At 38.9% G+C, this 16069-nt stretch overlaps 1 protein-coding gene across 1 annotated transcript in view; it reads right to left on the reverse strand.

Moving 5' to 3' along the window:
• Positions 1-16069, reverse strand: part of pcdh7b (protocadherin 7b) — a 401373-nt gene that overhangs the window by 214580 nt on the left and 170724 nt on the right. The gene's annotated exons all lie outside the window — the stretch shown is intronic.

A 16069-nucleotide genomic window follows, 5' to 3' on the forward strand; every position in this document is an offset into this window, starting at 1 on the left:
TTTCACAAACATGTTGCTATATTCCTTTCTAATAACCTACCTTCAGTGTCTGAATAGTTTGAAGACAACACAACAGTACATTTTGTGGCCATGGGATTTTTTTTCTGGTGAATTACTAGACGTATAATACTCACTTAATTCTCTTAACCATTTTTTTTTGGATTCCTGACCAGATTAATTGGAGGAGACGACATTCTTTTTGGCCCTATGGTCCTATGTGTACCATCTGATCTTTCTAGTGCCAATTATACCATCTGTGGAAATTTTCCCAGCCAGACCTGCTATGTCAACCAAGCCAAATTTCCCATCTGTTCTAAAGTTCTCAGATGTGCCATCTGTGCCAACTTTGCCAACAGTCACATATGCCTGTTTTACAATTGTACCAACAGTGCCACCTGTATTGCAAAAGCTTCCTGTATCATTTTGCTTAATACGGTGCTACCTATGTAAACTGCTGTCTCTTTGACTGCTGCAAACAAAATGAATTCCATCTTATGCAGCAACTGATGTGCTAAATACAGTAAAATGATGTGGAAACAAAGGAGGAAGAATGCTTTGCTTTATTCTCCCATCAAAACAATCAGGTGGTACTGGTCTGAACAAAAGATTTCTCACTGAAGACAATGTCTCCTATTCCTGTCAGTGTCATCATGCTTAGTCATGTGAATCGGATGTATGTCTCACATTAATAAATGATCCATTTGAAGCAAACTCATACAATTGTAATTTTCTCCTTCCTAAAGAACTGAATGTTCATAAAATGCTTTGAATTAACATCTTCACAGATTGCTGACAAGTAAATTATTGCTAATGAATGGCAATTGCATTGGCAAATTGGAAGCAAATTTTCTACAGATACTATGAAATTTTAAAATCTATCTAGAATCAAGAGTAACATGAACATTGCATGGTAATACAATCTAATTATATCGATGAGTTTGTCTATTTCAGTGATGAAAATGTTTAATAACTTGAACTTTGGGAAACAAATTCAAGCTTTTAATTCAAATTATGCTGTGATATCAATTTGTCCCGAAACATATAAAGGAATGGGATCCTTGTTCTCTTTTGTGTTCAGGGTACTTAGAATTGGAGGACAGAGTAGTTATATTTCTTGGATTTCCAATAACTGCACTGCAGTAGGATTTATTTGCTGGTACATACTGGTACATCCTTGAATAAAGCAACTTTTCTAGACAATAAGTCACATTTATGAATATCACAGAACAGCCATTTGTACATGGGTATGCTTTGGGCAGGACAAAGGATACATAGTGACTGTGCCTTCATGTAGATTTTTAGACTACAGGCTATGGTTCAATGAGTTATTTTCTTCACAGAATCTTCGAACACCAGAATGAATAAACAAACAAAGTACAACTGATTGTTCTTTTATATTATTTAATCATGAAATAATAAGCAAGGATTATCCAATTGACTCGTTTAAGATTTTTTCCATGAATATGTAATGGAAATGTACTGCCATCGATGTCATTACAAAAGTTAGTAAAAATACCAGGATTTTTCTAATTAAATCCTTTTATCTGCAAATATTTTTCACATCTTCTTTCCTTTCTTCCAAATTTTAATTTTTCTTCCTTTGTTTTCCTCCATTTATTTTAATTTTTCATGAACTATTCAGAATGAAAGACATCCCATCCTGGGAGATTTGTGGGGTTCGCGCATGTGTTCCCGCCTTGATAGGGTCCCCTAATACCGGATTTTCGGTGGCATCAGCTCCACGCTGGAAATCGGTGGCGAGGTGCCAAAACCATTTAAATGGTCATTTCAATATGAGTTAAATTTCATTAGCGGGCTCAGAGACTACCCAACCAACACCCTCCCCACCTTCCCCAGAATGGTTCACTCTAGCGGGATTTCTAGTAGCTCCCCACTAATGAGGAATTAGCGGCCCAACAACCCTAGTTGTATAGAGAGTACAGAGAGAGCAATCAGGGCCTCCCAGGGAGTCGAGTGGCGGGGGTGCCCCTGGGCAGTGGCACCTTGGCAGTGCCAGCCTGGTCGTGCCCATGGGGTAAAGTGTCAATGCCCAGGTGGCATCTTGGCACTGTCCATCAGGCATGTGGCAGTGCCAAGAGGGCAAGACCTATGGGGTGGAGCCAAGGGAGGATGATTGGTAGGGGTGCAGGGTCCTACTGTCATTCTGCTGGGGTAGTGGGATCCGGACTGTGGGTGCCAGGACTGTGGGAAAGGGGTGGGGGTCGGCACTGTATGGGGGGAAGGGGGAAATCAAGGGGGGGAGCTGGAGGTCGGGGTGGGCCGGGAGGGGGAATGGTTTGCAGGGATGGCCAGCGATCAAGCTGGCCAACAACTGAAAGGCGAGCAGACAGGGGCCATGGCACATGCGCCGAACATGGCGTTGACAGATTGCTGCATGTGCAGTAGCCTGCTCAGCACTATGTTGCCGGCTTCTCCATTGGAATAGGCCCCACCCACTGGTTTATAATAACATGCACGTTAGTGCACTCTGCAGTGCACAGACTGTAAGCAATTCTTCTCTGAACTCCCAGTGGAAAAAAAACTGTGAGTTACTCCAGTTTTCACACAAATTTGACACTTAGAATTTTTTTGGAAGAATTCTGGCCATTAATCTGAAAAGAAATTGAAAAATTTCTCACTGGAAAACCAACAACAGGAAGCACGCCTGGGTTAGGGACCACACAATAGTTTACAGAGTAAAGTTCTCTTTGCTTTTCCTAATGATCTATTTCAACTTCAACTTCAATTTAAAACTAAAATGGATTAATGAATTAGTAACAGCTTCTGCCTCATTCTCAATGTTAGTAACTTCTAGCTTTAAATGCGTATGAAAGAATTCCATCTATGTTGTATAGAATGTCCCTAAAAGCTATCCCACTAATGTATATTTTGAGACCATCTGATGCTGAGGACAGCAAAGTAGGGATCAATTTTCTATTCCTGACAGAAGTTACTTCCCTTCACTTAGCACCACTCAAAATGAAATTTGAAAAGTAAAAACCCACTTGGTGATGAATGGGTGGGGGGGCAGGGATGAGGGGAATTTGGTTTCTGCAATCAATAGTAAATATTATCAGGTTGAGTGTATAATAGGCTGCTGAGATCTATCATCCATTTTATGCTATTATTCAACACCAAATTCAACTCCACCAAATAAACTTAAAATAACTTCAGGATGATCCAGAGCACTTCACAAGCAGTGATGCAGTCATTGTTGCAATTGTGGAAACATGGCAGCCAAATTGTGCACAGCAAGTTCCCACAATCAGCAATGTGATAATAACCAGATAATCTGTTTCCAGTGATACTGATGAGGAATAGATGTTGGTTGGGACTCCAGAGAACTCCTTGCCTCTTCTTCAGAATAATGCCACAAGGTCATTTACATTGAACAGCAAGGTAGTGCTGTGGTTTAACATCTCATCTGAAAAGCAGCCTCTCCAGCAATGCTGCACTGGAATGTAAGCCTAGTTTTTGTGCTCAGGTTTCTGGAGTGGAATGTGAAATGAATTATTTTGTATACAAATTTGAAAATAGTTCAAATCTTAATTTAAAATTTGTTTTTATACATAAATTACTTCATTTTCCCAACATTTTAAATGTGGAGTACCATGTTACTCCAAATGGCTTTATACATAAAATATTCTCATACTCTCACTGTTTTGGATAGTTTACACTGTTGGGTGCAATCTTGTGATACTAGTATAAGGCTTGTGGCAAGGATCAAAGAAAATTTATGACTGTTGTATAGGAAGGCAACATTTTTTCAGTTGTCTTCATTGTTCAAAAGAGCATGGGAGGATTGTTACATGAAGAAGCAAATATAAGGAAGATTGGCTGTAATGGCTTTGATTAAGAATTGATTATAATGCCCAAGATTCTCTGAAATACATGAAAAATGTATAGACAAATGTTCCATGGGGTCTGTTTGAGGGAAAATTAGAAGAAACCCAGATATAATAATTTATCATTATACATCAGAAAGATTAATTTTCTCTTGCACACTACTACAAAATAATGTTTTCAATGCATACTACTACAAAATAATGTTTTCAATGCAATTCTCACACTTTGTTATTTTAATTATGGTCTTTAAAATATTGTGAAAGTGCAAGTCCAAAGCAAGAGGACCTGGGCGAGCACAAAACAGGGAACAAGCCATAATTAGATATTCTAGATGAAGTTCTAGCACATGTTACACCTTCACATGCTACCCAGCTTTTAAGAGGATCGTTGGCCTCAACACCAGCAAACACAGGTAATTCGGGAGGGGTGGTAAACAGCAGCAGATGGCCACAGGGAGAGATCATGATCAGAGTGTTTTGGAGTCAGTTGGAGAACGCCTGTTCTTCATGGCCCGAGATTAAAATTTTTGCTTCTCCTTTTAATAGCAGTCACTCACTGGGCTGAACCATATCAGCAAAACCTGAACAAAGCAGGTCCACAGTCGCTTCTGCTCAGCATTCAGCCTGAGGGGGCCTCACATATCTTTTAGACCCTCATCAGCATAAAGCAATGCACTCGCATGCTGCTGGAGATTGCTCCTGATGCTTGAAAATCATCCAAGGCCACTTCTAAGCAGACAAAATTGGTCTCTTTTGTCTCCATTATCTGCTCAGAATGATGCCCAATTTCTACCCCAGTTTGTGTTTTGTTATCATTATTGCTTTCTCAACAAAAGCCATGTGGTCTACTGTTGTCATTATTAGGGGAATGGATCTGACAGGTCAAATTTCTTCAGTATTGCAAATGTATAAATTTGTTTTTGGATCTTTAGGAATTAGTTTGACAAATACATACTTACTATTTTATGATCTCAGATGGTGCCATATTTTTCTTCCTTGTAATAACCAAACATATCAGAGCAATTAGATTATGTTGATATAAAATTAAATATGTTCAAACAACATTTTCTGCAGCATTGTGGATCAATACTGACTGCAATTTTAAATTATTCGCGTTGCACTTTTGTGGCAAGTATGACATGTTGGTACTTTTGGTGCTCTCCTTCCATTTCAGCAATTTTTATTCCTGCATATATGACAAATTGAATATTTGCCTTCCAAGAACATTCATACATGTTTCAAACATAGCCAAACAATTAATGCTACTGTATTGCTTGATGAAACGAGTCTAAAGCCTAAAGCACAGCACGATTAAATTACCATATATAGTTCAACAACTGAATTATGAACAAAATTTAGTAATTTAGTACTATTGTAGAGCAGTCCATTTTCTTCTGTCTCCTGAAATATAACATGATCATATTGTCCCTAAAAATGCACAAGTAAAAATCTTCTACTCTGTTGCCTTGGTTAAAAATCCAATATACTCTTATGAAACATGATTTGCAAGGCTAATTTTTAATGCATTTCCATCATAAAGAGTGCTGACTCAAATCACAAAAGGCTATTTGCATGTTTCACTGAAACCTTCTGAACTGAAAGTAACTCTGTACAATAAGTGCAACAAACCAACAATTACAGAACTATTGTTTGGTAGAATAGCAGAGCCATGGAAACATAGTGCAATTTATTTTTTCGATTGCTGCAGCTCTTACAGACAAAATCAGTAGGAGAGCCCCATGGAATTTGAGCAGCACGGTGGCACAGTGGTTAGCACTGCTGTCTCAGTGCCAGGAATCCGGATTCAATTCCAGCCTCAGGTCACTGTCTATGTCGAATTTACACATTCTCCTTGTGTCTGCATGGGTTTCCTCCCACAGTCCAAAGATATGTGGGTACGGTTGATTGGCCATGCTAAATTGCCCCTTAGTGTCAGGGTGACTAGCAAGGTGAATAAGTGGGATAACAGGGATAGAGCCAGGGTGGGACAGTTGCTTGTGCAGACTCAATAGGCCGACCAGCCTCCTTCTGCACTGTTGGGACCCTATGAAAATGTGTGAAATGTGGCAGCAGAAGGTGTCTGACACTTGGCCTATACAGAAAAATAACTATACAAAATTAATTGACAGACAGAATGTTTGATAACAGACAAAGATTTCAGGTCCAACCCTAAGGTGTGTAAGCCAAGTTCAAACATTTTATATATGGTGGCACAACTTTTTCTGTTTAGCATTTAGCCATAAATGATCATGTGGTGGAGCGTCTAGAAAAAAATCAGGTATGAAGGCTCATATATCCATAAGAAAACTGATCAGAATTTCTGTTCATCAAATGGATGAAAAACAACCAGGCTAAATTACAAGCATAAAACACCCACTCCCAGACATTCATACAATCTTCACATCCAAACATTAAAGATTAAAATCTGCTACATGAACTGAAGATGCTTTTTTTATGCTTTTAAATATAATTGTTAACCTTTTTAATTCAACAGATTACTATGATTTATCTCATCCATACTTAATCTGTTGTATAGGAATAGATTTCCATTTAATTTTCTAAATCACACAGGGAGGAAAGGGAAGGGATTTATTGTAATGAATGAAACAAAATGTAGAGACAAGTTAAAAGGGTGATCAGTGGTGCAAAGAGGCAGCTATTAAAAGAAGGCATAGCCAAAGGCAAAAGATAACATTCAAAAATAATTTCAGTACTGTCTTCTTCTTAGGTGGTCCCTCAGGATCAAAGATCATTTGCTACTCTGGTTTGCCTCGTTCTGAAAATATTGTTAAGTTGAGAGTACAATCTGCAGACTCTGCTACATGCTGGGCAGGTGATGCTTCAAGGGTTAGATAGGTGGGTTATTTGGAGGTTCTCCTTCCCTCCAATGTCTTGACTTCATGATTCCATGTTCCCAAATAAGTGTCTCAATATTTTTGCAGCCTTTTCAAAGGAGCCTTCTGCATTTTAATCAGCTAAAGCTGGGGTCTCCCATGAATCATTACTACCTCTTCAAGGATGCCTTCAATACATCCCTAAGTGTTTCTGTTGTGTCCCTAGGAGTCTCCTGCTGTGATTGAGTTCCAAGTAAAGCAATTACTTTGGGAATCTAATGTCAGGCATATAAATGACATGTTTGTTGAGTGGAGCTGGTTGAGCGATTAGCACTTTAATGCTGGGCAACTTGGCTTGGGAGAGGATGCTGTTGGACCACATTTCTTTCCACCAGTTTTCGAGGATCTGCAAAAGCACCGCTGATGGAACTTCTCCAGGTAACTTCTTTGAGGTAACTTCTGTATGTCATCCAAGTCTCTGAATTATTTAGGAGCATGGGGATTACTGCTGTGTGTAAATCATGACCTTAGTCTCGGGTTTGAGATTCTGGTCCTCAAATTTTTTTTCGTTAGTTGGCTAAGGGCTGAACTGGCATACTGAAAGCAATGATGAATTTTGCCAACTTCATTTGCTATCTTCAGAAGGTGATTCCCAAACTACAGAAAGTGATTCACACTTTCCAGGATCTTGTCACTGATTTTAATTAATGGGAGGAAGTGTTTTATTGTGGGAGTTGGTTAGAAGATGTCTGTAGTAATAAATGGGCAGTTGGGCAGAGGTGAAAACCATTAAAACAAATAGCTGTTTGGCAGTACAGAACTTGAGTATTGTTGAAAAAAGAGAAATGTTGAAGCTTTTCGTCTTGTATCCATCAGGAGATTTCACAAGAATGCGAGTATAAGGGGAAAACAACAATTTATACTGCATGAGAAGAGAATGCTGATTGGTTGGCAAGCAGACTCTGCTTGGTAGAGACAATACCATGGATAATGCACCAGTTGATGGTGACTGACAATTAACTGTCAAGCATTATTGAAATTTCAACCAAGCAGTTTGAAATTGATCGGTCAAGGCAGTGTCCTAAAAAATGAATCGGCAAATGGCTGTCACTTACTTTGTTTAGGTGAAACAGGCACAATGTGCGTACACGTTCATTAGTCTGCAAAGAAAAGGCCATGTGTAATAACATATGTACCTTCCAGTACATACAAATCACCACAAAACCACAAACTCAAAAAAGGCAAAGGAGCAAAAGTCATTAATTGGGCGAGGAGACACGTGTGAGGTCTAAGTACTTACAGGGTTTTCTATACGCCATTTGTTTAGTCCCTGCAATTTCTGCTGACCTCTCACCTTACATACATGGGCAATTTCTATGAAGCCTGGTACACTTGAGTTAAATACAAAGTTCCAGTTAGAATAACTGTTAATTGCCTTTTTGCACATTATGTGGGGCAGCACAGTGGCACAGTGTTTAGCATTGCTGCCTCACAGTGCCAGGGGCCCAGGTTCAATTCCTGGCTTGGTATTGTCTGCGTGGAGTCTACACATTCTTCCTGCATCTGTATAGATTTCCTCCAGGTGCTCTGGTTTCCTCACACAATCTGAAAGACGTGCTGGTTGGGTGCACTGGCCATGCTAAATTCTCCCTTGGTGTGCCCGAACAGATGCCATAGTGTAGCAACTAGGGGATTTTCACAGTACTTAATGTAAGCCTACTTGAGACACCAATAAATAAACTTTAAAAACATTCGTTAGCAATCTGCCTCTTCTGAAGATGTTCCTGCGGGCAGCCGAATGTACAGAAATTAAAAGCCAAATTCAGTGGATTGCTATTGGCTTTTTTATGCAGCATCAGTTTCAGTTCTTTTAGCCAGCTTCCTGATCATAAAATGGCTCACTTTTTCAGGATAAGATTCACTCCTACATGTTCAACTAATGTGGAGCAACAGTCAGACCCGGGAAACTCTTCACACAATAAGTGATTAATACATGGAATAGAATGCCAGATAGAATCTTCTTGTTCATCCTTTGAGATTAAAATGACTACGTTCATCACCTATTCTGATAAGATTCGGGAGGGTACACAGAGTACAAAGGCCAATCTGTGCTCAGATATTCCATGCAAATAGGATACCATACTGCAGGCAACTGAGTATTGGACGAGTTTCTGGCTTGGGATTTCGTCTACTTGCATTTGCTCTCTGTCTCTGACATGTGCAAGTTTCAAAGGAGGCTGTACTTTTTTTTACTTGGATGAGCCAGGTTCAATAATCCTGGGCAAGCCTCTCCCAGAACTTGAAGTCGATATCAAAACTCCTAAGTGAAGCAGTCAAGAGTGTCCTTATAGTTCTTTTTTTCCCTTAATTCTTTCATGAGATTTGGATGTTTCTGGCAAAGCCAGCAATTATTGTCCATCCCTAATTGCCCTTGAATTGACTTTGCTAGGCGTTTCTGTTCCTGTGGGTCCAGAGACACATGTTGGTCAGACCAGGTGAGGATGGCCGGTTTCCCTCCTAGAAGAACATGAATGAATCAGATGGTTTTTTTAACAATAGTTGATGTTAGTCCCATGGTCGCAATTACTGAAACTTGCTTTCAATTCCAGTTTTATTATCTGATTTCAAATTCCGCCATCACCCTGGGTCTCAGGATTACTATCTATTGACATTACCACTATGCCAGAATTTCCAGGCCTATAATACCATGGGGAGCACACCCTGTTCTCAAGCTCACCACAAAGGTTATGCTTGGTGGTCTGACTACATGACCAGGTAAGTTGTGACTGTCTCAATATGGCATGAATACTTAGCATGCCACCTTGGGTGACCACCTTAAGTGTTGTACCTGGCCTGCCATCTAATCTTCAGAGACTTCTGAAGGCAGCTCAAGTGAACAAAACAAAGTGAAAATAGTATGATAGAATGATGGAGGAAAAAGCTTTGGAATAATTTAAGAAACTATCCTGTAAATACCTTCAAATGGAATTATTAAGGTGTTCAGATGACTTTCCTCATTTGTAATTTTATTTGGGTCTCGTGATTCATTTAATCTGTAACCAATTATTTTTGAACACAAAAATACTTGTGTGTATTCAGTCTCTGGTCGAGAGCTTGATGCTATCAATACATATTATAGCACTGCCAGAATTATCTAACCGCATAATAACTCCTTAACTGAACAGTGTAAATAGGAGAAGAGCCAGAGCTGGCTTCAATATAACTCAAGTTATTGTCCTCCAGGCAGAGATCTTCCCATCTATCATTATCTTCTACTTCTTTTTGCCAAATCACTGACATGCCATTGACTTGAAAAGCATTAATCTTGATTTAAGCCTTCACTGGCAAAAGATTATAAGATACTTTCTAAAAGCCAAAGTAAATGATATACACTGGATAGTTTTCATCAACTAATTGTGTTATCTTCTAATAGAACTGCGTTAACTTTGAGACATGAGGTTTTGCTCCATATCCACACTGACTATTCTTTCTTGCCTTTGTGTTTTTAGATGAAAAACATAGCTGCCTGTAAAAGTGTTGTTACGCATTTTTTCCAAGAATCAGATCAGACCAATTGCTTCACAACATTTTGATTCTTCCCTTGCTTATTGGAACATTAGGATCACAATCTATATCTTTGAGTTCATATGTGTATTTTTTATTTACATTATACAGCTGCTAAAAATATTACACACAAGTTTGCCCAATTCTACATTATCTATTTGATAATCCAAGGCATTTTGATCCAGATGCCCATCAAATGTTTGGCTGCTGCTTAGTTTATGAAAGTGCTGCCTGAGCCACCCTTTCAGTTTTGACTTTGTTAATTCTGTTAGTGGAACTTTGTTATCTAACTAAATGGTAGCTCATCCAACACAAATTCATTGCATTAACCCACAGAAGTTAGCTACCTGGACTGTACCAATTATACAACTAATTATACTAATGCCAGTGAACCCACAAAATTAAACTGAATATAAGTGACTGCACTTGCATGTAAGGAATATTGATAGTCTCTACATTGTTATAATCCTTGGCCAGACCTCAAAATTGTTGGTAAGATCTAGTTAGGGACCAATAATGTTTTGATTAAGTAGATAAAATTTGAGATTCAAGGTACTTAGTAAGTACACAAAGCTACAAGATTCCGTGGATTTTGGATGAAATAAACTTAACTATATGAGGTCAGAAAGATAAATCAAATTTTCAGGTTCTGTCCTAAATTCTAACATTCAGGATTAATATGAGGAACACGTGAATTCTGATTTGATTTGATCTGATTTATTATTGTTAACATAAAGTGGAAAGTATTGCTTCTTGCATGCTATACAGACAAAATACACCATTCATAGAGAAGGAAACGAGACAGTGCAGAATGTAGTGTTACAGTCATAGCCAGGGTGTAGAGAAAGATCAACTTAATGCAAGGTAAGTCCACTCAAAAGTCTGACAGTAGCAGGGAAAAAGCTGTTCTTGAGTCGGTTGGTACGTAACCTCAGACTTTTGTATCTTTTTCCTGACGGAAGAAGGTGAAAGAGAGAATGTCCAGGGTGCGTGGGGTCCTTAATTATGCTAGCTGCTTTGCCAAGGCAGTGGGAAGTGTAGACAGAATAAATGGATGGGAGGCTGGTTTGCGTGATGGATTCACAGGTAAACTATAATTGAACATAACGTACTTCACAAAAAATGATAGATGTGACTAAGACAGATACCACAAATTTCTCAACAACCCACCCAGACCAGTAAACACTGTGAATCAACCAATCTCAGTGAAATTCTGCATATCTCACAAAGAGTTCGAGTCTTCATTGTTGAAAATGTAACATGGGAATTCTCTCCAAAAGTCTCTCTGACTTAGATGGCATCAATTTTGTCTCCCAAGATTCTTTGCCCCGGATTCCCACATATGCATTCAAGCACCAATTCACAAGCACAACTTTAGTTCTTTGCTCATGCTGAGCATAATACTGCTGTTCCAAAGGGATATCTTTGTCCCCATGGCCTGCAGGAGTCATCAATCTTTGGCTGCTTTTTTTGAAGTTCAGGGCTTCTTCAGAGCCCTCTTCAATTGTCAGGGCTTTACTTGAGCCCTCTTTTCCATGCTTAAAGTCAGCTATATGCATCTGTCCTCCCATTTGGATCCTTTTTTCTCCGCAACTCTGTTTTTAACCAAATTGGGATCGCTTACAGTCTCTGTCCCCTCTCTGGGACTCTTCTTTGTGGTCTCTACCTGTTGCCTCTCCCAAAGAGGCATCTCCCTGCTCCTCTTCTCTTCCCCTGCCTGGGACACATCTTGTTTTTGTGCTGTTTTTCCTTCTTGCACAGGTGTGCTGGGTCCAAAACATGTAAAAATGCCAATCTGTACATGTGCAGCCTAATTCTGGTCACTGCCAAGCAAAAGATCCAAAGCTCATCAAGAGTTGAAGATCCCAACCTCCACGCTCAACCTTAAGGAAAGTTTATCTTTCATAACACTATCGATAATCATGATTTTATTAATGATTTCTTGATTTTTCATAGAAATGGAAAGAGAAACTCGTAAACAGAGGTGTCGTAAAAGGGTCTGGAACATAAAAGGTTAAAGTGGGACTGAGCACAAAAATACCCATACAGTGATGTGAGGGAACGCATGACCCATTCCTAGCTGTCAGTGCAGTGTTGGACTGAGGCATGTGTAGAAGCAAGCATGGAGACAGCTCCTAGATTAGACCCTTACTGTACCTTATAGTTTCCAGCAGTTGATAAATGCTTACTGTTGAATTCCCTAAGATATATCTTAATTAGACTTATTGAACTACACCCAAAAACATACAACAGACTGTACAACAACAGACAAATATTTTTACTGTAAAGATACAGAGCAAGCATATTCCACCAAAGGGGAAGGAAAGTATTTTTATGAATGTTATGAATAATGAAAAAGTTTAGACATCAATTAAAATTGAAGTATGCCACGATGGGCAAGATAATAATGAAAAAGGAGAAAATGAAAAATTAAGAGGGGTCAGGAATGAGATTAAGGAAGCTCATGATTTTTTTAAAAACAGGGTAAAGAGCAACAATGTATTTTATAAGTGCACCAGTAACAGGTGAACTGACAAGACCACAGTTTATCTAAGTAAATTTGGTATCAGCCCGAACTAAATATTTTCTAAAGAAAGATTTCAACAAAATTGACAATCCTATTGTATGTCAGTTCTGTTATCAGCAATTGAGAAAGTCTATGGCAACAAGGCTTGAATCAAGTTATTATTATTTGATTAACTTTTAAACTAGGAACACACATTCAGTAATTTGACATCTTTTGCACACAGCATAGTTCAATATGAGCTAATCATTCCTGCAGAGTTCAAACTAGCTGACCATATACAAACCCAGGAGCAAATTATGGCTATTTGGGCCATCTTTCAGTTGACTGACAGATTAAAGTGACATTTCATGTGGCATTGGGAGTGATGCTGCTGGAACATTCTGGATCCTTTGATTGGTCTTATGTGACAATTGAGGCAAAAAAAACAGTGGAAATCAATTCAGCCAGATTTTGTTTTGGGGTTTGATGAGTATTTTAACTTGGCCTGGAACAAGTATCTGAATGTCCTATCTGAAGCAGATGGGAAATTTATTAGCATATGTAAAAGAAGGGCAGAGAAAAATGCAATTTCATTTAACAATCTGTGAGTACAGGAACATGGGAATTAGGAGCTAGAGTAAGCAATTCAGCTCTTCGAGCCCACTCCATCGTTCGATATGATCATGCCTGATTTCCATCTCATCCCTGCCTTTTTACCCATAGCCCTTTACCCCACTTTTGATCAAATGTTTATCTATCTCTTTCTTGAATCCATTGATTGATTCTGCATCCACCGTACCCTGGGGCAGTGAGTTCCATAGATTCACAACCCTCTGTGAGAAGTAGCTGCTTCCTATCTCTGTCTTGAACTCCCCTCTCTTTCTCTACAACTATGACCACTTGTCCTAGACTGTTCTAGAAGGAGGGACTTTGGGTTAACATTTACTTGATCAATCCTGTTGAGTATGTTATATTCCTTTCCTTCAACTGAAATGGAGCCAATTGAAATATACATCAAGTGAGATGTATAATGGCCAATTAATTCACCACACCTAGTTTTGCATCCCCGCTGAAGTTGAAAAGCCGCACCAAATAATTTAGTGACCGGCAATAAGACAGCTGTCATTAACATTTTTCAATGCTTTTGCCTTGTGATCTAATTTAAATCAAACTCAATTGCTGCCCATCTTCCTTTGTGCTATGTCTGATTCCAACCAGTGGAGAGTTTTTCTCTGATTCCCATTGATTTCAATTTTACTAAGGCTCCTTGATACTTGGCCAATTGCTGCCTTAAAGGCAAGAGCAGCCACTCTCACCTTACTTCTTGAGTTCAGCTCTTTTATCCATATTTGGACCAAAGCTGTAAGCAGGTCAAGAGCTGAGTTGGCCTGGCAGAACCCAAACTGAGCATCAGTGATTAGGTTATTGCTGAGTACATGCCACTTGATAGCACTGCCAATGACACTTTCCATCACTTTACTGATGAGGTGGTAATTGGCTGGGTTGGATTTGTCCTGCTTCCTGTGCACAGGACGTGCCTGGGCAATTTTCCACAATGTCAGGTAGATGCCAGTGTTGTACATTGGCTGGACCAACTCGGATAAGGGCAAAGCTAGTTCTGGAGCATAAGATGGGTTTTTATGATAATCAACAATAGTTTTCTGATCACTATTACTGAGGCTAGTTTTTAATTTCCAGGTTTAAATTCCAGGCTGCTAGTCCAGTGACATTACCACTGAGTCACCTCCTCTGCTTTGCTATTTTCTAGCTCAAGCGTACTAAAGATTTCAAGATTTCAAACTAATAAACATTACTGCTGAGGAAACATAATTATGTTTGTACAAAAAATGTGAAAATCAATTACAGATTTAACCATGTATAATTGTCTGGTATCAAAATGTTTTGGAAAGGTGGCTATATTGCTATGGAGGTTATCCCATTTCTTTACTACAAATTAGATGGAAGAACTGTAGAAATCACAAACAAATGCATAAAAGCTTCTCAAGCTGGGGTTTTAGCAACATCCACCAAAGTAACAGCAGATACATGGGACCATGTGAGCATTCCAACCACGTGCTTTCTGGCAATTAAAAAACTGTCCACTCAGCACTATTCTGTCAGCTTTGAATCATTCATCTGCCAAAATGCTTCCCTTTTTAAAAGCAAAGCTGTTTAATTCAGCAAGCTTTTTAGTGTGCCTGGTACCATCTTTCTTCACTCCCTTATTAACAATTTATAGAAACATACCATACAGGAGGTTACCATTTAGCCCACCATGTTTGCATCAGCTCTTTATAAAATATTAGTTCCATTCCTCTGCTCTTTAGCACGGCATGGTGGCATAATTGTTAGCACTGCTACCTCACAGCACCAGGGATCTGGGTTCAACTCCTAGCTTGGGTCACCGTTGTGTGGAGTTTGCACGTTTTCCCTGTGTGTGCATAGGTTTCCTCTGGATGCTCTAATTTCCTCCCACAGTCTGAAAGATGTGCTGGTTAGGTGCATTGACCCGAACAGGCGTCGGAGTGTGGTGACTAGGGGAAATTTCACAGTAACTTCATTGCAACGTTAATGTAAGAATTATGTGTGATTAATAAATAAATTTTAAAAGCCTCTCCTTTTCCTATATCATTCCAATTCCCAATTGACTTAGTTCAACTTTTTAATTTCCTCTGCTGGAAGCATGTAGTAGTTAATTTGCAATGTGAAGACATGGGTGGAAGGCTTATTTTCTATGTGGAAAAAATATTGAGAAAAACGCAACTTGGGAATTTCTCAACATTCATTCATAAGCACCTTTATTCCACATATGTGCCTTTTCCTTAATCTTGATTTTATTTTAGGACAAAAACATGTTTTTCTCTTGGATGTTTCTAATGTTCATTTTAAAATTAAATCAGGTAGCTATGTACATTATATTGTTAATTTTTTTCTTTCAGCATGTCTCCAGCATTATGAGTATTCTGAAAAAGAGTCACTTGATGCCCCCACCCCTCCCATTATTTCCTCCTATGGCTGCCTATGAGTGGTTCAAAATTTCAATCCCATCCCTGCTTCCCCAGAGTGAAAAATATACTGAGGTCAAGTAGGGAAATTTTCCAAACTGAGCTACCTGTTATGATAGCAAACACCTGGCTTGTTAACTCCGGTTCTCACTCCATAGATACTGTCAGACTTGTTGAGTATTCCCACTATTCTCTTTTTTATTTCCAATTTCAATCATTCACAGTATTTTGTCTGTACTTTTAATTTTGAATAAAAGAATCTCAAGACAAAATTAATTGGATAATACTCCTTTTCATACCTTTTTATTGATCAAT

This window comes from Carcharhinus amblyrhynchos, chromosome 1 (genome assembly GCF_965287045.1).
Source record: "Carcharhinus amblyrhynchos chromosome 1, sCarAmb.v2.hapA, whole genome shotgun sequence".
Classification (NCBI taxonomy): Eukaryota; Metazoa; Chordata; class Chondrichthyes; order Carcharhiniformes; family Carcharhinidae; genus Carcharhinus; species Carcharhinus amblyrhynchos.